This window comes from Hylobates moloch, unplaced genomic scaffold (assembly GCF_009828535.3).
Source record: "Hylobates moloch isolate HMO894 unplaced genomic scaffold, HMol_V3 SCAFFOLD_11, whole genome shotgun sequence".
NCBI lineage: Eukaryota > Metazoa > Chordata > Mammalia > Primates > Hylobatidae > Hylobates > Hylobates moloch.
Genome location: NW_026652286.1, coordinates 57,241,448 through 57,267,911, shown reverse-complemented (window position 1 = coordinate 57,267,911; position 26,464 = coordinate 57,241,448). Strand labels below are relative to the sequence as shown.

Here is a 26,464-nt window from a genome sequence, read left to right as displayed (position 1 = left end):
GAGAAAGAGAGATCTTTATTCTCCTCTCAGATATAGTTGACAACTAGTGTAGTTTCTCAGCCTGTTTCAAATGTGAACTGAATCATGAGGTCTAGAATCATCATACCCCATGAACATTCATGTCTTTGAGTTGACTTCTTTGTCATTCATATGCAGGGTCTACACAAAATATTTACATGCATTGGTTTTATCTTTCACAAGCAAGTAAGGCGACCCAGATTCCTATTTGGAGGGGTTTAAATCAGAGCTCAGAGGTTTTGTTTCACGTATGTTTGCTGTCTGAGAACCTGGGTTGACTCATTAGCCAGATTATTTCCAATATGCCACATACTCAGACATGACCCATATTATTGTTTGATATTTTAAGATCTATTAGGTATTCATACAGAGATGTACAATCTGTAATAAAAAATAAGGTAAACATGGCTTATTTTAGAAACTGTCTCTTCCCACCCCTACATTTAGGTTAAGATTCTCATATTCTTTGAACTGAATTAAAGTTACTTTTCCAAACTGCTTTTCTGCTTTTGTAAGGAATAGATGAACTTCAAGTAAGTGCAAAAAAACCCACCACATTTTAATTTTAACTGTAAAGAGAGGGTTTACATTTTAAGATAACACTCCGGTTAATTTTTTCTAGATGCAGTGTTCAGATAATATTTGTAATAATAACGCCTAATACTAACAATTCTGTGCTGTCATTATACTCTCCTGAGGATATGCTCATATTTATATATCTTTTCTGAAATGCTGCTATAGCATTCAACAATGTCTACTCCATTAAATTTAAGTCAGTTTTCATACCATTATCTAATACCTATAACCCTTTGAATTAGACATTATAATCCTCAACTTATAAAGGAAGAAACTAAGTCTCAGAGAAATTTGAAGTTTTGCTGGTGGCCAAATAAGTGATGGAGCCAGGATTCAAATCCAGGTCTGCCTAACTACAAAGCCTATACATTTTCCACCACATCAAGATTCTGGAGACTGTGACAATATGATGTTTTGGGATGTATAATTGCTTATCTAGTGAACTCAGGGTAGCAAAGACCAGGAGTTGAAAACATGTGGATGCATACTAAAACTATTGCTCAGGTGAGTTGATGGATTGTACCACAAATCTTTTCTCCTAGCTGTAAAGCAATGCTAACAGCCTTCAGAGGAGCTGGCAGGCATGCACCACTGTGCCTTCAGCCATTAATATATTAAGAAATTATTGAGTGTTTATCACATTCCAGAGACTAATCTAAGTCCTGGGGATACTTCTGAGAACAAACAGAGAAAAATCCTTGTGGAGTTTACGTTATTGCAGTCTTTCTCTCAAGCTATGTCAGTACTTGTAACTGATCAGCACTCCCTCCTTCCCAGAAAATGAAGAGCCTTGATACATCCTTTTAATAGATTGCTGCCGGGCGCGGTGGCTCACGCTTGTAATCCCAGCACTTTGGGAGGCCAAGGCGGGCGGATCACGAGGTCAGGAGATCGAGACCACGGTGAAACCACGTCTCTACAAAAAATACAAAAAATTAGCCGGGCGTGGTGGCGGGCGCCTGTAGTCCCAGCTACTCGGAGAGGCTGAGGCAGGAGAATGGCGTGAACCCGGGAGGCGGAGCTTGCAGTGAGCCGAGATCGCGCCACTGCACTCCAGCCTGGGTGACAGAGCGAGACTCCGTCTCAAAAAAAAAAAAAAATAGATTGCTGATCTCTGTTGTAGATAGTCAGAACAGAAAATGAAGCCAAAATAGAATTGCTGTTTTATATAAGCCATGTAAAGATCAAAGAATGCTACTTCAACAAATTTTTAAGAAAGATATTGTGCTGTACACAGAGTAGGCACAACATACTCTGAATAAACGAATGAATGAATAATAAATGCATAGTAATATTTATAGAGCTGGTTTTATGTAATGAAAACTGTACAAGTTTGTTTTTATAGTTGTTACTGGTTATTACAGGCATTTGTTTTTCTCTGTTTATGCTATATGATTGGACTCTATAGAAACATTTTATTTCTACATGTAGTCTCACTTGATGAAATAATTTTAAAATTATCAATAGTTTTTATTTGATTCACTGTGCTACATAGTATGTTAAGTACTTCTCTTTATTGAGACCATGTGTTAGGCATAATCCAGTGTTGAAGATGTGGCAGGGAACAGACAGATGAAATCCCACCTACATTCTCTGGGGGTGGGAGATGGGGAGAAAGAAAAACAAAAAACAAATAAAGAAAATATGTAGTGTGACTGCTACAGAGAAAAATAAAGAGGGAGAGTTATGAAGTGCTTGGAAAAGTAATTTTAAGTGGTATAATCAATAAAAAGCCTCTCATAAGGTAACATTTGAACAAAAACCTGAAGAAGGTAAGAGATTATCCTTGTGGATATCAGGGAAAAGAAAATTCCAGGCAGATGGATATCATTTTGAGGTAGACACTACGCTTTTCTTCCATTTTATGCATAATGAAGCTAAGACTAAGTAATTTGCTTCTGGTGTACAAATAGAAAATGACAAATAGTATTTAAACCCATGCTCTATACACCTAACTTTTTATTTGGAAACCTTTTTTATTCTCAAAAAAAGCAAGAAAAAGCTGAAGTAGAGTGAGAAGCCTGCTTTAAGATAGTTAACTCTACACACATTTAGAACTAAACATATTCAGAAGCCAAATAATGCATGATGGGTGGGTGGGGGTTATCATAACTCAAGATAAGCATGTTTCTTTTTAGCTTAATCAAAGCTAACAAAGGCAGTAGCCTCATCAGGCCCAGCCAAAGTTTTTATGATGATCATCATTTTGGGGTTTGCAGGCCTTCACTCATTTTCTAGAGATAACTATGTAAATTGCTAAAGATAGTATTTGGGTGGGCTGGTTGGTTTGTACCTGATATGGTTTGGCTCTGTATCTCCATCAAAATCTCATTGTGAACTGTAATACCCACATGTCAAAAGAGGGACTTGGTGGAAGGTGACTGGATCATGGGGGTGGTTTCAAGATAGCGAGGGAGTTGTCATGAGATCTGATGGTTTTAAAAGTGGGAGTTTTTCCTTCTCTCTCACCTTTTGCCTGCCGCCATGTAAGACGTGCCTTGCTTTCCCTTCACCTTCTGCCATGATTGTAAGTTTTCTGAAGCCTCTCCAGCCATGTGGAACTGTGAATCAATTAAACCTCTTTTGTTTCTAAATTACCTAGTCTCAGGTATTCTTTATAGCAGTTTGAAACACATAAATACAGTGCCATTTTTAAAGAAATAGTGCTATCTCAAGGGGTGAGTGGTAAGTTTCCCATTTCCATCTTCTATCTGCTGTTTCAATCTGAACACATTTGTGTTCAATCTGATAGAAATAACATCACTCAGGCTGGCCAAGTATTCTAGACAGATTAGGTCAAAAGATTGTCTGACTGCTGGCCATTGGCTGAAACACCAGACAAAGCCACAGGGACAGGATTATAGGAAGAAATAGAAATTCCAACATTACAAACTGACCTCTGTATTTTGTGAGGGACAAAAAAAGAAAATATCGTATCAAAAGAGTGCCTTCTGTTATTATTTATCTAGTGGCTGGCACATTGAGGTTGAGATTTTGGCATATGGCCTAGAATTTTACCTTAATTCAAATACAGATGCTTCAATAAATGTAGAATCCCAATGATAATAAGCAGGAAACTCAGGAAAATGAATGGATAAACAGAAAAAGAATCATCAAGGATACCAAAAATGGTATTTCTGATATAGCTGGGAAGTGGGAGTACATTACTCCTCCATGCACTGTAAGGGCAAAAGGTTACCACAGGATCGCCCTGAAACTAGAGTCTCAGCAAAGGGGAAGCACAGGGTACAGAATGTGAGGAGGGTCAGAAAAAATATTAATGTCTTTTTATTCATTGTTTCCCTACTTGCTCAAGCCTTGACTCTGAAGTTGTCCTGAAAAACTACTCTCGGTTCTTATACTGGAGAAAAAAGGAATTCTGTTCAGCCTCGACTTCTTTCTCCTTGGCATCCTTTGACTCTTATTTCTCCTGTTACTTCACGTTGGCTTACCATTCTCATTGACCCTATTTTTATTTGGTAATCAGGCTCTATGCTGACACAGGATCTGAAAACTCTAGAAGATTTTGCTTTGGATAATCATTTCCAGCTCTATGCCTACAACCAAGAACATCTAGGTCAGGTGCTGTGGCTCAAGCCTGTAATCCCAGCACTTTGGAGGCCGAGGCAGGCGGATCACGAGATCAGGAGAGAGACCATCCCAGCTAACATGGTGAAACCCCATCTCTACTAAAAATAAAAAAAAAAAATTATCCGGGTGTTGTGGCAGGTGCCTGTGGTCCCAGCTACTCAGGAGGCTGAGGCAGGAGAATGGCGTGAACCTGGGAAGTGGAGCTTGCAGTGAGCCAAAATCGCGCCACTACACTCTAGCCTGGGTGACAGAGCAAGACTCCGTCTCAAAAAAAAATAAAATAAAAAAAATCGAATATGTCTCAGGACAATACTAGCTGGACCCCATGGTTCTTGCATTTTCCTGGAGAAAGAACAGTGAACCCCCAAAGTCCTTCACATCAATTAGACTAACACCTGTAAAGACTAAATTTCTCATGAAATTAGTATTCCAATTGTATGCCACTGTAAAAAGTTTTATTTTTTTTAACAAAAATTCTTTCACATATCTAACGATGAAGAAAAAAATAGATCATAATATTCCAGTGGAATTAATACATCATCTGAACATCAGATAATCATGGAGGATTGCTTTAAATGTACTTATTTGCCATGTATTCATCCTTCAAGCAAAATATTTCAAATGGTTTTCCCCTCTATTTCTATATTAGATATTTAAGAACTTGAACTCAGAGTGATTAAATGACATTGCCAAGGTCAAACAATTATGAATCTGAGTAGAGCTCACTGGAGGACTTTTCTACTCTACTGTGCTGTGAATCCCTGAAAGGGTGACTTTCCAGTTGCCACTGGGTTTAAGGACAGCACAAAAAAACAAGCAATACTGTTGCCAGTTGGCAATGAGGTAAAGCTCAAAATGCCTTGCTTGAACCATATAAAATCTTTTTGAAATTAAGTTCAAATTTTTATAAAGTGGATTTCTATTTTTTTATCCTTACCAGATGCTTGTATGATTTTTTTTTTTTTTTTTTTTTTTTTGCTAGGATATATTGTTTGAAATGCAGTAAAGAGCACATGCTAGCCTTTATTTCTGGGGCACAAGTCTCTGACTAGGAATAATTTCCAAGGGATATTCTCTATAGTTTGAGCAGTCTTCAAATAACATTTTTTAATGGATTGCTTGCCTTCCTCATTTGAAAAGATTAATATTTAAATAAGCTGGATTTTTTACGGTAATAAAATTACTAGCTTCAACTCTTTATTTTATAATCTTATTCACAGTTCAGAACCACAGACGAAAAACAGTTATTTTTTATCTGTTGGGAACTTTTTACACCAAAGCACATATAAATAATATTTCATTCATTTTGTTGGCTTTTCATTTTGCAAGATTGAGTATGATTTGTTTTTCACTTGGCATGCAATGTATAAAGTTTAGGACGTTTTCTTGTCTCACTTATTGGCATGTTTGGTAGGACATGTGGTAACAGATGCTTTTAATGAATTAGAAATAGCCTGTAAGGAGTTTGAACAAGAGTAGGCTTTTGAGGCATCTCTACCATTGCTCTCTGAATCCAAGTCATTTCTTGGTACAATTCATTAACAGAGGCTTCCTTCCTCTGACTTTCACTTAGTAAGTTGCACATTGTGTAGTCTTCATCCAGTTTTTCCTTTCTTCTTTGTTTTCTCTAAACACACTTTTAAACCTATCCAATTAGGTGGTTAAAACTAGAAATGATAGGCTATAATTTATTTCTTATCACTGAAATGGATAACCAATAATAATGATTCTGACGAAATGAGTATTAGAATTTCATGCCTTTGTAAAAATATATTTGAACTTTAGAACAGACGACCTTTCACTTACCAAATTATAAAGAGGGAAAAATAGAAACATCCTGTTACACTAATTAAAATAATATATTATCTGACCATCAAATAGTGACTCATTAAAGATTGCTTTAAAATTACATTGTTATTTGCCATATATTCATTCTCAAACAGGATATTTCAAATGAATTTTCATTTTTTAGAACTTGTAACTTGGCAGATAGGACACTCATTTGTAAAAATTGTTTATAATGCGTCTCTCTGGATAGGCAAGGGTAAATATTCAACTTCATAAAGCATGGAAGGCAAACAATGTTTGAAAGAAAACAACTGATGGATTGAAAACTTTAAAATGAAATTGAAAGATTCTTCTGTACAATCACCTGGATTATTGTTGGGACAGTAATGAATAAATACAGTATGAAAAGCTCTACTTCAACATTGATAAACTTGAGGGAAATTACAGAAATTGCATTTTATGTTTTGAAATATGTATGGTGGCCAGGCATGGTGGTTCATGCCTATAATCCCAGTGCTTTGGGAGGCTGGGGTGGGCAGATCACTTTAGGTCAGGAGTTCAAGACCAGGCAGGCCAACATAGTGAAACCCCCCCTCTCCTGAAAATACAAAAAAAAAAAAAAAAAAAGCCAGTTGTCAGGGTACACACCTGTAGCCCCAGCCACTCAGGAGGCTAAGGCAGGAGAATCGCTTGAACCCAGGAGGCTGAGGGTGCAGTGAGCCAAGATAGTGCTACTGCACTCCACTCAGGTGACAAAGCAAGTCTCCATCTCAAAAATAAATAAATAAATATTTATGACTACAAGGTTTGCTTCAAGTAGCTCTCAGAAGTTAACACAGAGACTCCAATTCTACATTATTTTAGTGAAACAAACATTGGATTGTAAAGGGAGTGAAATAATAGTAAACAGTTGATAGAGGAGTGTGGTCTTATTTAATTTTTGAAGACCACTGGTTTAAATATGATTATTTAAAAAAAGGAAAGATGGTCTACAGTTGATTGAGATATGTGGTGGGATTCCTACATTATTATGAAGAATGAAAGGAATATTTAAGAAGAATATAACAAGAACAAGGAAGCAGAAAAAAGAAAGGACCAAAACCAAACATATAAAAGTAAGTATAGTATGAGAAAAAAACATCATATATGTTGTCAAAATTAGTATGAGTGGGATGAGTATCATATGAAAAGATAGGCTCTCAAATTAGTCTAAAAATAAATTTCAGCTATACACTGCTTAGAAATAAATATACCTAAAACCAATGACAGATTATTTTTAAACAAAAGTGTAGGTGAATAATGTATCAGGAAATAGCAAACTAATTGAAAGAAGAAGAGGGACTAGTACTATCTGGTTAATTTGATTTCAAGGTCAAAGGAAAAACAGAAGCAAAACAAAATAATGAAGAGCCCTAAAGAAACAAAAAGGCTTAGCCATTGAAAATGAAATGACACTTCTTTTTAAAATAGACCCTATATAAAAAAACAAAAGCTGAAATCATAGATTACTCTGAGATCAATAAAAAAATAGAACATTTCATCTAGAAACATATGTAATATACTCATGTAACAAACCTGCACATGTACCTCCTGAATCTAAAATAAAATTTAAAAGATTTTAAAAAAGAAACTTATGGGTACAGCTAAAAGTACATTCAGAGGAAATTGCAGATGTACATGCTTTTATTATCAAAAATAAAAATTGAAAATAAAATTGTCTTAAACTGAAGAAAATAAAAAAGGAACAATAAAATGAATCAAGACACTAGACGGAAATTAAGCATCAATATGAGGTGAGATTAATGCAAGAGAAAATAAAAGTCACCAAGTACATTTTAAAGTATAAATAATACCCAAAATTTCATGATTACATATGGATTATAAAGATAAAACATTTGATGAAAGTTGGCAGCCATTTCTGATTTAATTTATTGTAAAATAGGAGTAAAGGGAACTTTCTTCCTATGATAAAAGCTATTTACTTGAATGCAACAGTAAACAATAACAGTACAACTTTTAAAGCATGAATAACAAAATCAGAAAACACAATTTGATCACTGCTTGTACTCTTACTGTTTTGAAGATTCTAACTAATGCAAGACATAATAGCATAAGCAGTATAACTTTTTAATAAAATAGTAGAAAATTTAGCATTATATGTAGGTGACACTATAGAAAAAGCAATTCCAAGAAAAGCGAAGTAATACTCTAAGAAATTAGTGAGTCAGCTGGATAAAAGAGTCAATAGTCAGCAGAAATTCAATATACTCCATTTACTGACTTAGCGAACCTATGTCAAATAACAACCAAAACCCACAAAACAAAACCCTTTAACCTATCTGAGTCACCCATGAGTGTGTCTTTAAAAAGGATCAAATGAAAAGATAAATATTGACAAAAGTAAAACTTTAGCTGAATTTAATTTAAAGGAGTTTAATTGAGCAATGAACTATTTGCGAAGTTGGCAGCCTTCCCAGCTAGGGTAGACTTCAGTGCAGTCAATTGGTGGAAGGTTTATGGACAGAAGAAGGAAAGTGACATATATAAAACAGAAGTGAGGTACAGGAACAACTGGATTGGTTACAGCTCGCTCTTTGCCTTTTTTAAGGTCAGGAGTTCGAGACCAGCCTGGCCAACATGGTGAAACCCCATCTCTACTAAAAATACACACACACACTCACACACACACACATACACACACACACACACACACACACACACGCCACTCATAGGGGCATAGGCCTGTAAGCCAAGCTACATGGGAGGCTGAGGCAGGAGAATCACTTGAAGGAGTAAAGGAGACTTTCAGTTCAGAGAGTTGGCTACATTTAATTGGCCAAAACTCAGTGATTGGCAGAAGTGTAGGCTATGATCTGTTTACACCTCCACTTGTTATAGTTCATAATGTACAGAAAAACCTTTGGGCTGAATTTAAGATAGGTAAGGAGGCAGCTTTAGGCTAAACTTGATTTAACAGTCTGTCACCTGCACTGTTCCCCACACATCAGAGGGGCCTAATACTGATAGCTTTACTCTCTTTTCTGGTATTTGCTAGCACTGAGACTTCTTAATTATATATTTAGGCAACTTTATTTTGTTTAAAAATTTCCCTAATGATTTTAATAGACAACTGTTATGTTAGCGCCCAGATAAAACCTTAGGGGTTGGAACACTCTTCTCCATGTTGTACCTCCTAATCATCAGTGAAGACATGTGGACACATGGAGAGTCCTGTATTGTTACCTACATCAGTGAATGGGCACTGGTTCATTCAGCTTTCAAATTACCTGTCACTTTAACAGACATTACAAGAGTTCTGGCTTTAGCCATGGCAGTTTACATTGTTTCATCTATATGGAGTTATTCCAAAATTGTTTGATCTTTTCAAAAAAAAAAAAAAAGAGTGTAACTCGATGAATTCCAGTTATTCTAAGCTTCTTTTCCTAGTAAATGTTTATTTCTCTAATAAATCAGAACTTATTGCAACTAACTGCTTTGTGCTTTCATATACCACCCCCCCCCCAAGAATTTTGAAAGCTTTTAGCAAATACTAATGTATTTGCTTCCCTTAGTAAGTTGAAAGGATAAATATTGATACTTTCATATTACATTATGAGGGCAGCTGCAGACTGTCTGGAGCGGCCACTGAGAAGACGCCAGCTGCAGCGGGATAGGCACAGCTGGGGCTGCGCACTCCACAGAGCCAGTTGGAGCCAGGAACAGGCAGGAGCCCAGCCCTTTTCAGAGTTGGAGGGGTGGGGGCCTCCCCCTCCTGGGTGCAACTGTGCAGCCACCCAGCAGTGACCTGGGTTTCCCTGTGCTTTCAGGGGCTGGGAAGTGTCCCTCTCTACTCCTGGCCCCCACAGGCTCTGAAGTGCCTGCCCCCACTGTCTGGCCTCTCCCTGCTCCCGGTGTCCACTCTGATTTTAGAGCAAAGTTGAGGCTGAGCCTGGGCACTGTAGCGATCCAGCTGGATGTGCGTGCACTTAGGGCAGGGCTGACAGGCCAGCCCTCGGCCCCCTCAGCCCCTCTCTGGACTTTGGGTGCCCATGAGCATGGGAGGGAGGCTGAGGGGGCGCTGAGGTGGCACGATGTGGGCCTGCAGGCTCTGTGGACGACATGAGCAATGGCAGCAGGAAGCAGACAGGCTCCTGGGCAGAAAGGGGCAGGTTCCCGGTGAAGCCTCACCTTCAAGTCAAGAACGGCCTGAAACATGGGGGCCAGGCTGTCAGTTCTGGGTAGAGTCCGTGGCTTACAGTGAGAACTTATAGTGCTTTTTCCGGACCCACGCATGCCTGCCCATGGACCGATCCGCACACGCTTCCTCCCATCTGAAGCCCATGAAAACCCCGAACTCAGTCAGACTCAGCCAGACTCACAGAGACCTCGGAGACGAGCTGTGGGAAAGAACTATCCAATTCGGTTGCCGTTGTCTCGTCAGGACAACCTGCCTGCGGAAAGGAGCCACCCACTGTGGATCCCTCTTCACTGACAGCTGGATACTCCTCAGGACAACTTGCCTGCAGAAAGAAACTACCCACTTCGGCTCTTCTGAGAGCTGTTCTGTCTCTTGATGAAGCTGTTCTGTCTCCTCTCCGCCTTGGTCACCCTCAAATTATCCATGTACCTCATTCTTCCAGGATGTGGACAAGAACTTAGGACCTGCCAAATGGTGGGACTGAAAGAGCTGCAACACAAACAGGGCTGAAACACCCCCCTCCTCCGCTTCCCACGTCATGGGTGATGAGAAGGACAGAAGAGCTGCAGCCCTTCAGGGATCCCAGACCTAGGGGCTCCCCAAGCCAGGGCTGTGACACCCTCTTTGGGGTTCTTTGGTTCCTGATGTCTCCAAGCTTCCCAGTGCCACTGTGTTCCCCTTATCCAGATGCAGGTGCCTGCAGCTGAAGCCGTTTGTGGTACATTTGGTCCAGCCACAACCTTGCAGGGAGCTGGCACTTGTGCTGGTGCCTGGAGTTGTCTGCCTTGCCACAGCAGCTAGCATGCCTGGCTGTGCACAGTGGGCGGACCCCATGCTATTTCTCTCATACACTCTTTGCCACTCCGTGCCTGGCTTCCCCTTGGCAGGTGTGAGATGCAGGCCAGTAGCGTGAGCCAAGCGCAGCCTGCCAGGCCAAGTGGGCGGAACGAGCCCTGTGGGCACGAGCAATACTCAGGCAGAAGGCGCTGCTTGCCACAGAGGTTTCTGGCTGGCAAATCGACATCCCAAGGGTTCTGTGACAATTATAGCCCCTGCTTCTGGATAAAGAGTAAAGAAAAGGAAAAAAAAAATCGAATAACTCAATCTCCAGACGTTGCTAGTGTTAACTTATTGACAAATTCTTTCTGATGTATGTGTATATCATATGTGTATTTAACAGTTTTATGTCTTAGTTCTTTGCTAAATGTACCTTCAGCAAAAAAAAAAAAAGACCACACTGTATATGCTACTTTACAACTTTTCACTTCTTTTAAATATATAATGAGCTTCTGTCTAACTCAATAGTTCTGCTTTCTTTTAGCGACTGACACCTATTATTTTATAATATGGACAAACTGTAATTTGCTCAACCATTTATCTATTAATAAGCGTTTGTGTTATTTATAATCCTTTGTTATTAGAAACAGTATTGTATTGGACATCCTTAGACTTACAGCTCTGTACTCATAGGCAAATATTTCAGTAAAACAAATTTGTAAGAGTGAAATTGTAAGGTGAAAGAATACGCTTATTTTCTTTCTTTCTTTTTTTTTTTTTTGAGACAGAGTCTTGCTCTGTTGCCCAGGCTGGAGTGCAGTGGCATGATCTCGGCTCATTTAAGCTCTGCCTCCCGGGTTCACGCCATTCTCCTGCCTCAGCCTCCTGAGTAGCTGGGACTACAGGCGCCCGCCACCAGGCCCGGCTAATTTTTTGTATTTTTAGTAGAGACGGGGTTTCACCGTGCTAGCCAGGATGGTCTCAATCTCCTGACCTTGTGACCCTCCTGCTTCGGCCTCCCAAAGTGCTGGGATTACAGGTGTGAGCTACTGCGCCCGGCCAAAAGAATATGCTTATTTTAAATATTAAAATATTTATATAGATTGCCCTTCAATAAAGCTTTAACGATATATATTCCCAACAAAATTCTGTGAAAGTTTTTATTTCTACACATTTCTCAGAACATTAGATAGTATTAACATGCTTTTAATATTGCTGTTGTATGAAAAAGTCTTCGTATTTTAATTTACGTATCTTCCTTATAACTGAGGTTGGGATTTGCAATTTCTTTACTACGAAATTTCTGTTCATGTTCTTTGCTTTTTTAAATTACCATTTTCTAGTATGTTCTTTACTTTTTAGTTAGCAGAACTGTTCATATTTAAGAACCTTTTGGCTACTATAACTTTGATAAGTATTTTCTTCCAGTTTATTGTTTGTATTTTGGCTTATTTTTTGCTGCCTTTTGTTTGAAAATTTTAACTTTCTTATATTCAAATATGTAAATTTTATTTCTTCTTGGCTTCTGATTTTTGAATTAGGTTTCAGAAGATCTTCTGTACCATCAAGGTTATAAAAATAACTTCAAAATTTTTTTGAAAATCTTTATTGTCTTATGTACATTTAGACCACTAAGCTACTTGAAATTTATTTTGAATATAATGTGAAGAGGGTCTCTAACTTTATGTACTAACAACTAGATAATCATATGTATCTAAAACATTTATTATCTTTTGCACTCTAAAGTAGAATGTTATGTTTATCATATACTGAGTTCTAATACATATTCAAATCTATTTTTAATCTCTGTTCCACTGATATACTCTTTTACCATACTAGTTTAATTAAGATAGTGTTTAAGTAAGGTTTAATATCTGAATAGATAAAACCTCCTTATTGCCAACTTTTACAGAATATCTCTGCAATTACCAGACAGTTATTCTTCTAGTGAATTTTAGAATGATTTTCTCCAACATTTTTTGCAATTCTAATTAAAATTGCATTAACTTTATATATTAAATTGGGATGACAGGCATTTTAATTATATTAAGTAATCCTGTATAAGAACATGATATATGCTGACATCTTTTGTGTCTTTCAATAAAGTTGTATCATTTGTTTAGAAGAACTAAATTTCCCAAATTGTATCAAAGTGGTTTGGTCTAAATTACAACCATTAGCATCTACTAATATATGAAGTTGCACTTGGCTGTTGTGTCTAACATTTCATCGAGGAAAGTCAGACTCCAACAATACTTCTTTATGGTAACAGTTCTGATCAGAGCCTGAGGCCAGATGTCAACAGTATTGCGCATTCTGAATTGAAGCATCAATATGAAGAAATTTGTTTATTGTCCTCTGTGTTAAATAAATTTGCTAGCATTCCCTATGTACTCAAATATACACAAATGCAGTGCTATCATGGTATGATGAGTGTATGTATCTGTGTTCTTGCGAGACACAATGGAAAATTTATCTACAATTACAGAATACGTTAAATTTAAAAATGCTTCTCCGTGGTCATTCATTCACAACTAAACACGGACCTAATCTTCCTGAGACAGAATTACATGTAATATTGCACATACGTAAATATGGTGGTGATTTTTAAAATAATAATAGAGATGAATGAGGATTATTTTGCGAATCAGTGGAATATTTTACTGTCTAGCTTTTCTTATTTATCTACTTCCTGATGTATGATTTGTTTTGACAGAATGCACTTCCTCCTTGGAAGGAATAACTTTAGTCCCTCTGCAGACATTTTGAGAAGCCTGAATTTATGTTACCTGAGAGACCTGAAAATATGTTAGGAAAGTCTAAAACAAAACTTGGAAAAAAGTGTCTGCAGAAAGGACAGAATTCCGAGGGGAGTACATTCATGAAACTTAAGCCAGTATGGAGAGGGTTATGTTAGGAACAGAGACAACAGAGTACTTACAAATGTCTTAGATGATTTTCTCTCTGCTAACAAGTGGCACTGTTTTTTTCTGCACGTTTAAAGGATGATGGTGGCTATATAGACAACATGCAATGAAGAGTCTAGACAATTATTCGTTTCTTTTGGGCTTCAGGAATGTGCTGCAGAGGGAAAAAGTTGCTTTGGGGGCCGCATTTATGCATATTTCTAGTCTTTGCTGACTGAATTCTGAGGAAAAAAGTCACACAGTTTTCTACTTGGTCTGTGTTTTAATTGTTACTCTAGCGGTAATTAGATACAAAAACACAGTTTTGGTGCCTTTTACCTTGAGGTTGTTTAACAAAGGTTGTCATGTGTAAAATATTTTAAATAAGTAAAATGTACGTCAGATACATTTCCCATCCTGTAACTAGCTCCTGGTTCCTGGGTTGCTTGGCCTAGTTTCTAATGCTGAGGAAGAGCTTCATTACTGTAATCCTGCATCTCATTTTACAAATGCCTTAACTTTGTGTGTCTACTTTTCAATAATTGTCTCATATATTATATTTGATCTTCCCATCAACCCCCTGAAATTAATGGGGACAGTTTAATTATAATCCACTTTTAGATGAAGAAAAGAAGACAGGGTAAGATGCAGAATCTTAGAACCGTGTATATATACATATTTTGTCAACCCAGGATTTGACAAATTCTTGGATTTATCTTAATTTGACGAAAACAGTGGGGTGGCCAAAGGGTATGAGTGTCGAAGTTACAAAAATGTACCTTAATTTTGGGTTTATTTGTTTACCAATCTAAACTCCATAAACTTCAATTTTATGTTTGTAAAATGGGCATAATAATTCTTAACATGCAGTAGTTTAGTGAGATAAATAATATAAATGAAGCACTTAGCAATCTATATTTTGATGCTCAATAAGTTACTATTATTTTTAAATACATCTCTATCCTATGATATCTTATATAGAATATCCTCTGATATCCTATATAGAATAGTTATAGAGATATAGTATATAGATATATAGGTACAGTATACTTCTATTACACAGTTTTATAATTGATTTTTTCTTTTCTGCTGAAATCTTCTGTGTGTTTCTTGAGAGTAGAAAACTATATTTCGTTTGTATATTTATTTAATCTCTATTATCTTGTGTTCTAAATATATTAATGGATTCAAAATGGGTCAAAATCTTAATACAAGTAGATAAGTAGACAAAGTTATTAATTTTTTGGCATTTTGCAATTGTGCACCAAAATGACTTGTTTTTTTTTCCCTGGATAGATTCTGTTATACAAATTTTAAATTGGTAATAACTGTTATTTAGGTCTGAAAAAAGAAAATGTTAGAGGTTGCAAATTGAATTTTACATTTTACTTTCCCGTTTCACTTTACTCTGACAATAATAATCCACATTGAAACTGTAAGAAAAAGCCTAAGGACATACATAAATCTGAGAGCTCCAGTTTTACTGTTTTTTATTTTTTATTTTTACCACATTCTAAGATTTTTAGGGACTAATACAAATAAAGCATCCTTCTCGTTTTTAGAATCTTATAGGCTTATATTGAGCCTTCAGGTTTACTGATAAGTGATAGAAAAAAACTCCTAACTTTTCATTTTTTTAGTATCGATGTTGTTTAGCTCTGCTTCTTGGTTTTCTTTAAATTTGATGCCTATGTATTTGTTCAATGACAATTATATAACTCTAAGAGCACTACATTCATTATTAAGTACAATCAATCCTTGCAGGTCTTCTAAGTTGGGCAAGAGTTTTTTCCCTTGGAGGATATGTCATTAAGGTTTTATATTCTCAGATGCAATGAATGTTGCTAATACTTGCATTTGGGGAAAAAATAAGTAATAAGGTAAATGGTATGCATTGCACCTGGTTCTTATGGATGGATTAAAGTATTGATTGGAAAAATAACTTTTAAGTTTCAACTTGTTTGGGTACATATCAAGTTTTCCTCAAAGGTAGTGAATATTAATAATGAGGAGGAAGAAAAGAGAATTACAACAAAGATGACAATGACATAAGCAATACTTCTGAAAACACTATTATTAAAGATATTTTAAATTCTTATTTTACAGACAAAGAAAACATGGCTCAAAGCAGTTGGGTAACTTATCTATAACTAGTACACAGTATAGCTTGCATCCAAACCCTATTCTTTGCTTTTGTGACATAGTATCCTCCCTGTTTTATAGTTCCTAGTTTATGTTTATAGGTAATCCAGAGTAACATATATATAATTCCCTTGCCATTTTAAAATACTTTCTTTGTATTTGTGGTTATATTATTTTCCTTAGTCGCAAAGTATATATTATTTTTGTCTTCATTAGATCTGTGAGAAGTTTATCGATTTCATTTTCTATCTTAAGAACTAAGTGTTCTATTTCTTACCAGTTTTTTGTGCTCTTAAGTAATTTTCTAATTTTCTTTTTAGTGTTTCATTCTTTCTGTTTTATTTTTATTCTGACTGCATTTTTTCTAATATCTTGATATATAGACTCACCTTATTTTTATTCTTTTAGAAATAATCATAGTGCCTTAAGTCTATTAGTCTCCAAATATGTTTGAAAGTGTCCCATAAATGTAATATATTACATTCCTATTTTATGACTAAGTGGTTAATTTTATTTCCTTTTTATGCAATTTTTAAAGGCTAGAATGTATTTAGTTTTATTCCAAAACGTTAGTTTTAAGCTAGTTTTAGTTTCTAGCTTTAAATTACTGTGTTCAGAGAATTTTGCCTTTATGAGTTTTGCATTTTAATATATGCTGATTTTTTGTGACATAATAAATGATAAAATTTTGTATAGTTCCATGATGTGTGAAAAGAAGGCATATTTTCTCTTTGTGAAGAGAAAAAGACTGAGCAGTTGTGGCTGCATTACCCACCTCGAGCAGCATTTGGATTCTCCATGTAGAACCCAGGAGTAGGAGACTCAGAATCGAATCTCTTCTCCCTCCTCACTCCTATGAGATTTTTTTTTATCTTCAGCCACATTTTCAGCTGTCTGAGAAATCTTATCATCAAACACAATGGCCAGCAACATTACCAACAAGACAGCTCCATGAACTCCCGTGTGCTCACTGGGAATCTCAACACTCTTGTGGTCCAGAAATCTGATGTAGAGGCAATCGTTTTGAAGTATGGCAAAATTGTGGACTCCTCTGTTCATAAGGGCTTTGCTTTCTTTCCATACATTAATGAGAGAAATGCCCAGGCTGCTGTAGCAGGAGAGGATGACAGAATGATTGCTGACCAGGTTTTAGATATTAACCTGGCTGCAGTGCCAAAAGTGAACCGAGGAAAAGCAGGTGTGAAACGATCTGCAGCGGAGATGTATGGCTCTTCTTTTGACTTAGACTATGACTTTCAGTGGGATTATTATGATAGGATGTACAGTTACGCAGCAGGTGTACCTCCTCCTCCTCCTCCTCCTCCTCCTCCTCCTCCTCCTATTGCCCGAGCTGTAGTGCCCTCGAAATGTCAGGGTGTATCAGGAAACACCTCACGAAGGGAAAAAAGTGGCTTCAATTCTAAGAGTGGACAGCGGGGATCTTCTAAGTCTGGAAAGTTGAAAGGAGATGACTCTTCAGGCAATTAAGAAGGAGTTGACCAAGATAAAACAAAAAGTGGATTCTCTCCTGGGAAACCTGGAAGAAATTGAAAAGGAACAGAACAAACAAGCAGTAGATATGAAGAATAAGTCAGAAGAGGAGCAGAGCAGCAGCTCCATGGAGAAAGATGAGACTAATGTGAAGTTGGAGTCTGAGGGGGATGCAGATGACCCTGCTGAGGAGGGGGACGCAGATGACTCTGCTGAGGAGGGATACCTAGTGGATGATGATGACAATGAAGACGGGGGGATGGCCAGCTGGAGTTGATCAAGGATGATGGAAAAAGAGGCTGAGGAAGGAGAGGATGACTCTGAAGCACATAGTGGGGTTTAGAAATATTCCATTATCCAGTTTCAGCTTTCCGCATATGGCTAGCCAGTTTTCCCAGCACCATTTATTAAATAAGGAATCCTTTCCCCATTTCTTGTTTTTGTCAGGTTTGTCAAAGATCAGTATAAAAATTCAAGATGGATTAAAGACTTAAATGTTAGACCTAAAACCATAATTCTAGAAGAAAACCTAGGTAATACCATTCAGGACATAGGTATGGGCAAGGACTTCATAACTAAAACACCAAAAGCAATGGCAACAAAAGCCAAAATAGACAAATGGGATCTAATTAAACTAAAGAGCTTCTGTAGAGCAAAATAAACCACCATTAGAGTGAACAGGCAACCTACAGAATGGGATAAAATTTTTACAATGTACCCATCTGACAAAGGGCTAATATCCAGAATCTACAATGAACTCAAACAAATTTACAAGAAAAAATCAACCCCATCAAAAAGTGGGTGAAGGACATGAACAGACACTTCTCAAAAGAAGACATTTATGCAGCCAACAACACATGAAAAAATGCTCATCATTACTGGCCATCAGAGAAATGCAAATCAAAACCACAATGAGATACCATCTCACACCGGTTAGAATGGCGATCATTAAAAAGTCAGGAAAAAACAGGTGCTGGAGAGGATGTGGAGAAATAGGAACACTTTTACACTGTTAGTGGGACTGTAAACTAGTTCAACCATTGTGGAAGACAGTGTGGCGATTCCTCAAGGATCTAGAACTAGAAATACCATTTGACCCAGCCATCCCATTACTGAGTATATACCCAAAGGAGTATAAATCATGCTGCTATAAAGACACATGCACACGTATGTTTATTGTGGCACTGTTCACAACAGCAAAGACCTGGAACCAACCCAAATGTCCATCAATGATAGACTGGATTAAGAAAATGTGGCACATATACACCATGGAATACTATGCAGCCATAAAAAAGGATGAATTCATGTCCTTTGTAGGGACATGGATGAAGCTGGAAACCATCATTCTCAGCAAACTATCACAAAGACAGAAAACCAAGCACTGCATGTTCTCACTCATAGGTGGGAATTGAACAATGAGAACACTTGGACACAGAGTTGGGAACATCACACACTGGGGCCTGTCATGGGGTGGGTGGAGAGGGGAGGGATAGCATCAGGAGAAATACCAAAGCAATGGGTGCAGCACACCAACATGGCACATATATACATATATAACAAACCTGCACATTGTGCACATGAACCCGAGAACTTAAAGTATAATAAAAAATAAATAAATAATAAAATGATAATAAAAAAGAAATCTTATCCCATTATTTCTTTACCTAGGCACTTGTCTAAGATGGAATTTTTCACCAGATCCTCTCCCCTAGTATCTTCAGCATATGCTCAGTGTTCCCCTATCCTTGTCCTTCCATGTTCATTAATTCATATTGCCCTGCGCCTAGTCCCGTTTTCACTTCCTTTGACGATCCTAGTAGTTTTGTTAAGTCTTACCGTGTAATTTTTTCTTTTAATTTTGATAACTCTTTATGATTTAACAATAAAAAGGATGTATGGTTTTCATCAACTGTCTCCAAAATAATCTCTTGTTATCCAGGGAGTACAGTTCTTTTCATTAATACATAAGTTCAGTAGGTGCTTCCCTAACTGCAAAGGCAATCTCATTTAGTTGAGTAGCTCCTGAAAGCAGTTTGAGTTAAAAGTATGTTTGTTACACCCCTACATTAGTATGCTGTGTATGTAGGGCAGTTCAACACAAATGTAACAATGTATTTTTGTGAATGAGAGTTGGCATGTCAAATGCATCCTCTAGAAAAACTGTTATAGTCTTAACATTTGTTTTCTAAAGTTGATACTGTGGGTTATTTTTTGAACAGCCTGATGTTTGGGAACTTTTTTCCTGAAAATAAACAAGTCCTTATTATGCCAGGAATTTGGAGAAAAAAAAAGAGAAGGCATGTTTTCTATGGAATAAAATTTTTCATTCACGTTTATTACATCTACCTTATTAATTGTAGGATTACAATCTTTACATCTTAATCATACTTACTTGGGCCATCAGAGTATGAATATTCATGTTAAAGTCCCTCCCTAAGTTAAGATTTTGTGGGATGAGAGAGTGTGAGTATGAGAAAGGGATATCTCTGTTCTAATCTGAAAGGACTTTCCCATGTGAGATCCGTGGCTTGCTATGCTGCTTTACTTAGAGGCAAAGATCCCACGAATCTTTGATAGGGATACAGAGTAGAAGTTGACATATGTGTCTTTCTACTAGCTTTCTGATTTTATTTAGTTTTAAAAATCAAAACATATGTCAGATAGAGACAGTTAATTTATCCCTACCACAATAGAAGTAAAAAGGTTTTTTCCCCCTTCCAGGTACCTATAAAGTGTTGACTGCGATTATCAGTGATTTTGCATATTTGTGTCTCCTTGTTAGTTTCACGGCTCTGTTAATTGATAAGTGAGGAAGAATCCTAAATAGCTGCCTTCCTACCCTAAAGGAAAGCTGATTATGTTCTTTCAATTTTGTTATACTTTCACTCATTAATGTGGTGGTTTATATTCAAGAATATGGAAGTTCCATATTAAATAAGTGAACATGTGTTGTTGGTTTCTACATTTAATTTCTATTTGCTTATCCTGTGCCAAGCATCATTATAAGAAGTTAAAATTGTGATTAATCATCTGCATCTCTAAAAGAGTATCTCACATATTTTCCAGATACACTTATATCATTAGTCCATAGGAAAATCAATTTTCCAAGAGAAATAAAGGCCCCGTGTTCCTTATGTGGTTATTATTCTTCACTTTAAGAGATAACTGAGAAAGCCTTGCACTCCAACGTGTCTTGGACATCTTTTGGTCAGTTTTCGCTAGTGAATAGATGATGGTAATGATCCTAGAAGAGGGAGAAGGAAGGGTAATTGGGGCGAATGTGTTCTTCAAGGGCAAGTGTTTGTTTGCATCCTATATGGTGAGGGTGGAGGTTGTGTATTGACTGATATCTCCAGTAGCTTTTCTTCTCCCATTTGCCACAATATTGTGGTGACTTGATTACTTTTCTCAGACTGGAATAGTAAATTTAATCCCTTATCTCTGAAGCAACAACTTGTAATCATTAAGTGTAATTCCGGTTAGTGATAGCATAAAGGTGGAAGCCTCTGGAAATGATCCTGCTATGTGCTCTTTGCTAAGAATGTTGGATTACAGAGTTTTAAGGGGAATGTCCCTAAAGATGAGTCAATTAGTTTAGGATTAGACATTTAAAATTTAACTTTGACAGATAGAAGGTCATCATTAATTTTAATAGGAACAAATTTCAACAAAGTAGTAGGGGCAAAAATCAGGTTACAGGAAGAAAGGAATGAAAAAAAAATAAAGTGGAGAAAGAGAATATGACATACTCCCTGGACAAGTTTTATGAGTAGGGCAAGACAGAAATTGGTATACAACTGGAGAGAGTTTGAGCAAAACAAAACAAAAAACCAAAACACCCTAAACTAACATTTTTAGACTAGAACATAGTTGACCATAATTACAGGCTGAAGGAAAAGATTTAGGAAAGAGGAAGATGTCAATGATATAAATCAGAGATCAGGACACTTTTTCATTGAAGGGCTAGATAGTATTTTAGGTTTTGAGGACCATAAGATATCTGTAGCAACTACCCAACTCTGCCCTTGTAGCATTGAAGCAGCCACAGAAAATATATAGACAAATGAGCATGGCTGTTTTCGTTAAGAATTTATTTATAACAGCATGTAGCAAGCCAGATTTGACTCACAGGTTTGCCAACCTCTGCTATAGATGGGAGAGCAGAACAGAAGAGAGTAGGAAAAGGCACAGGGTGAGGATGGCTGTGGCTGTGGGTTAGCTTTCTAGGTCTGGCTGTGGTGTACCTGTGCAGGGAGAACACACCTAATGAGCTCAATTTTATTAGGAGACTGAGGGCTATCTAACCTGTCAAAATGAGAAGCTGAAGTCAACTAAGGACTTGGAGGCAGATGGAGATGATTGAGACGTTTTTTGAGGGAAATGAGAGGGGGAGTTGATTAAAGGACAGTGCGTAGCTGAGTGTGGAAACTGACTACATAGAAATTGCTCTTAGTGTGTGTGTGAGTTCCTATCCCACAGAGCTTCATTTCCTAGATGTCAGTTGAGAGAGACCAGATGCAGTATTTATCTGGGATTTGGATTTTGCTGAAGAGTTGCACCTGAAGAATTGCACTAAAAGAAATCAAAGATACTGGTGGGAAAATAGTTCAAATGAACAGTCATTAGTTTCAAGCTGGCTAAAGAACAAAATATAAAGGGACCAGTAAACTGAGGAATAAATGAAAAGATTAAAGTGATAGATATCTCTGTGAGGTTAAAGGGTAGGAGCTGAAAAAGGAGTGAAGAACTATTAAGACAGGAGGTTGAGGTCAAAAAGTATAGTAATTTAGTAAATATTCAGCATGCATTTCTGATAGATTGCTATCCTGAGTAAAGCTTACTACCTGAGGCTGATAATAACACAGGTGCAAAAGAGAAACATACACACAATTTATTTTCTCAACTGTTAGAGTTTTGATTATTAAAACATCAATGACAATATTATTATATGAAATTACCTTACTTAATTTCAGTAAGAACAACATGGGGATTTGACGATGACATTTTTACCTATACTATTTTTTAATTTCTATTTTAACCTTTTTAAACTTTTGAAAAATTACTTCATTTGTAATAAAACTAGTTTTCAAATATTGACTTTTTTTGTAGTAGACATTATGTTGTTTTTGTGCTGCTCCCAAATCATAAATCTAGTTCATTTCATAGAATCAGAGATAACATTGATTTCCATTCTGTAATTTCTATGAGATAAGTTACCATAAACTATTATAAGAGTTTGAATTTAAGATTATTAAGAGATAAAATCATGGTACAAAGTTCCATATAACACTTGATTCGAATTGTGGAGACAATTCTTGACACAGAAGATAAATAGCTGTAGTTTACTGAGTATATACTTTCTAAGTAACAGGCACGGTATTATGAGCTTTATAGATTTATTTGGGAAAGTTCATAGAAGCTGGAGTTGTAAGTGTTTGCCAATATCTGTAAATTGTGTTCTTTTCATCTTTTTCAAGCTTTTGCTCTTTTTGCCCTGTGAATTTAAGGCATCATCTTATACATATTTTAAGGTGAAGTAATTAATGCTCTCAGTTTTGAAAGACTGGTAGTTTATTTAAGATTACTTTTTTGAAAACAGAAACTTGTCACAGCTAGGAAAGCTAGTTGGCTTGTTTTTCGTTTTGTTAAGTTTTTTTTTTTTTTTTTTAAAAATACACAGGCTAATCTCCTACTGAAAGAAATATATTTTCATTCGGTGGTCTCTTATAATTAAAGAATGAAATGTTGGACTAGAGCATAAACTAATGTGCTAAATTTTAGACTACAAATAGTGTGTTTAGAAGTATAAACTTAACCCAAAAAATAGCAAATGAATGTGTGTGCAGCATACAATTAAGAATTTTCCAAAGACCAAATAGAACATGTTACAAAGGGAGATACTCAGTTTGAAAAGCCATGTCAATTGCACACAATTTCGGCATCTACTACTTCTGAAAATCGGCAAGCATTCATTTCAGTGCTCTTGGTGACTTAGCTGCCTTCAATGAACGCAAGAGACACCATTATTCTGAGTCAAGAGGCGGGGAGTAAAATACAAGTACAGGTATAAATAGTTCTGTAGGTAGTATGGAAGTTGAAAGCTGTCTGATAACTTCAAGAGGCCATAATCTGCTAAGAGATACAGAAGGGTGGCGATAGAAGACTCGGGATAACTCGGCAGTAGTAAAGGCCCCGCAGAGCTTGGAGATCATAAATCTTGTGCAATTACCAATTCCTGAAGTAGCTTGATTTTCTCTAGAGGCATAAGGTGCCCAAGACAGGTACCCTAGACAGGTAGAGAGGACCATTTACAGAACCAGTACAGGTTTGGGGTGTACCAAAGGAGGTATTCCACGTACCTGATGTGTGTTAGGTCAGGGTGGGGCTTTGAAGTATGAATCGTTTTACTTACCAGTTCTCTTCTTCTGGAGTGTTAAAACCAAAGAAAAGAAGTAAATCAATACTGTACTATTAATTGCTGGATAGAAATAGCTCCCTTACCATGGGCAGAGCCAGAAATATGGAGGAGAAAGGGATGCGTGTAACCCTCCCTGTATAGTAAAGAGCTGAGGAGCGGGATTGAAGTGAGATATTAGGGGGTGAAACTATAAAGATGCTTTTTCTTTCCATCTGTTTAGTGCACTGGTATAGTTTCTGATGAAAGCAAGTCATCCTTAAGTAATACCTACTCTTTTCTAAATTAAAAACTGCATATGTAAGGAAGAATTACAAGGAACTAAAACATATTGAGCACCAAATATGTACTATGTCCTGTGATAAGAACTTTGCATATCTTGTTGCATTTATTCTTTACAACAACCCACTGGGTAAATGTATTATTTCACTGCTTTTACATTAGTTGAAATTAAGGCTCAGAAAAGTTAAGCAGTTTGCCCAAGGCTACACAGCTGGATTTGAGTGAAGCCATAATTTAAACCAAGCCTAACTCTTAAGCTTATCATTTATAGTACCAATCTATTTTTATTGTTGATATCCTTGTTTGTTTTACTGTTAGAATCTAGATTTCTTGATATTAGAGTCCTCTCTTTTGAGGAGAATCCAGATTTTGATATACAAATTAATTTAGTAATGCAGTGCTAACATTACATACAAATAAAGAAACTTACTGTGTATTCTTACCAAAAAAAGTCTTTTAAAGAAAAAATCACTCATTCTAATATTTAAGCCTTTGATAGCATAATAGCATGCACCTTAAAAAAAATAACTATTTTGCTGTAATCCCTAACTGCTGCTCACCTGAATGTCATCTGCCAATATTTCACATTAGGATAGATTTTTTTCACTAGATTTCTAAAAGAATTTTGCATGCAACTTGACAAAATAGCTATAAAGAATACACTTAGTAACTTAACTTACTTTCAAAAATTTTACCTTCTCTTATGTGCATTTCTTTCCTTCTATATTTGAAGATTTTGATTCCATGAGCTAGATATTTACTTGTGCCTGTTATTTATTATTTAGAGCGATTGCACTCATACTTTTCAAATCATCAGAGAACAGGAGCTGATAAGTTGTTTTCTCCTGTTTTCATCATATGCTCTGATTTAGGACATTAGCAACAATGAGGACACTTAGGGTTTTGAATGTACTTTTTAGCCAAGAATCACAAAATCCTTATTTATCTTTCTAGCTGGGGCATCTTTGCTCTATCTTTGTGTGGTTTCTCCATGCAATTCTTCCACCATGGCTACTTTAGAGCAAACAGAAGTCTTAATGTTATCTGAGGGTCCAAAGCTACGTAGTTCAAGAAAGAGGGAGTCAGACAGAAGCTATGTCTCCTTTTGAGACTATCTTGAAAGAAATATAACTTCTGCCATACTCTATTAATTGAGGCAGGTAGTCACAAAGGCTGCTACAAGTGCTATAAAAGATTCAAGGGAAGGATTCATACACTCTGCATTTCAATAGGGATGACAAATGTTGTTAGCAAGAGCATGTGGAACAAAAAGTGTTGCAACTATTTTTGGAAAATTCAATTTGATATAAAATACTATCTCTGAAGGCAGGTACATGACATTAAATTTTTCCACACTGAAAATGAGAAGATATTTAATATTGATAAAAGACCTTCTATGAACTTGCCACTTTAAATGCATTACCTTATTTATTTCTTACAACAACTCTCTTAATTTTACAAATGATGACACAGGCTCTAAGGGGTGATAAAATTTGTATTTGTCTAAAAGCCACCTAACACCTAAGTATCAGTGCTGGAATTCAAATCAAGTTTTTTATACTCCAAAATCCATTCATTTTCTTAAAATCACTTTAGCAAAAATAGTCGGGAAAAAAATACTCATTTGATATTTTAGTAACTGGAGTCCTATATTAATCAGAATATCCTTCTTTCTGTGATATTTTAATGTTTTATATCCATAACAATAACCCCAAAAGCAATGATTTATCTATTTGTTTAATTAGCAAATAATTTTTTTCATTATTTGTATTACCACTGTAATGGTAAGTGCAATTCATTGCTTAGTCTAATAATTATGTTTGTAATTATAATGCCTATCACACTGTATTTTTTTTCTTGAGACAGAGTTTTGTTCTTGTTGCCTAGGCTCTAGTGCAATGGCACAATATCAGCTCACTGCAACCTCTGCCTCCCAGGTTCAAGCGATTTTCCTGCCTCAGCCTCCCGAGTAGCTGGGACTACAGGCATGCACCACCACACCCAGCTAATTTTGTATTTTTAGTAGAGATGGAGTTTCTCCATGTTGGTCAGGCTGGTCTCGAGCTCCCAGTCTCAGGTGATCTGCCTGCCTTGGCCTCTCACAGTGCTGGGATTACAGGCATGAGCCACCACACCTGGCCCACATTGTATTTTAATGATCTGTTTATATACCTAACCTGTTGACCAGTCTATGGTTTCCTTGAAATCACGGAAAATGAGTAATTCATATGTGCCTCTAGAACGTAGAATAGTAAAAAGGATACTCAATAGTAAATGTCT

General features: G+C 36.6%; 1 protein-coding gene and 1 pseudogene across 5 annotated transcripts in view; both read left to right on the top strand.

The window, feature by feature from the left end:
- The window catches only part of DLG2 (discs large MAGUK scaffold protein 2), a 2,210,459-nt gene that overhangs the window by 602,267 nt on the left and 1,581,728 nt on the right, over positions 1 to 26,464 (top strand). The window lies entirely within an intron of this gene.
- LOC116477254 (heterogeneous nuclear ribonucleoproteins C1/C2-like) lies at positions 16,558 to 18,481 on the top strand (annotated as a pseudogene).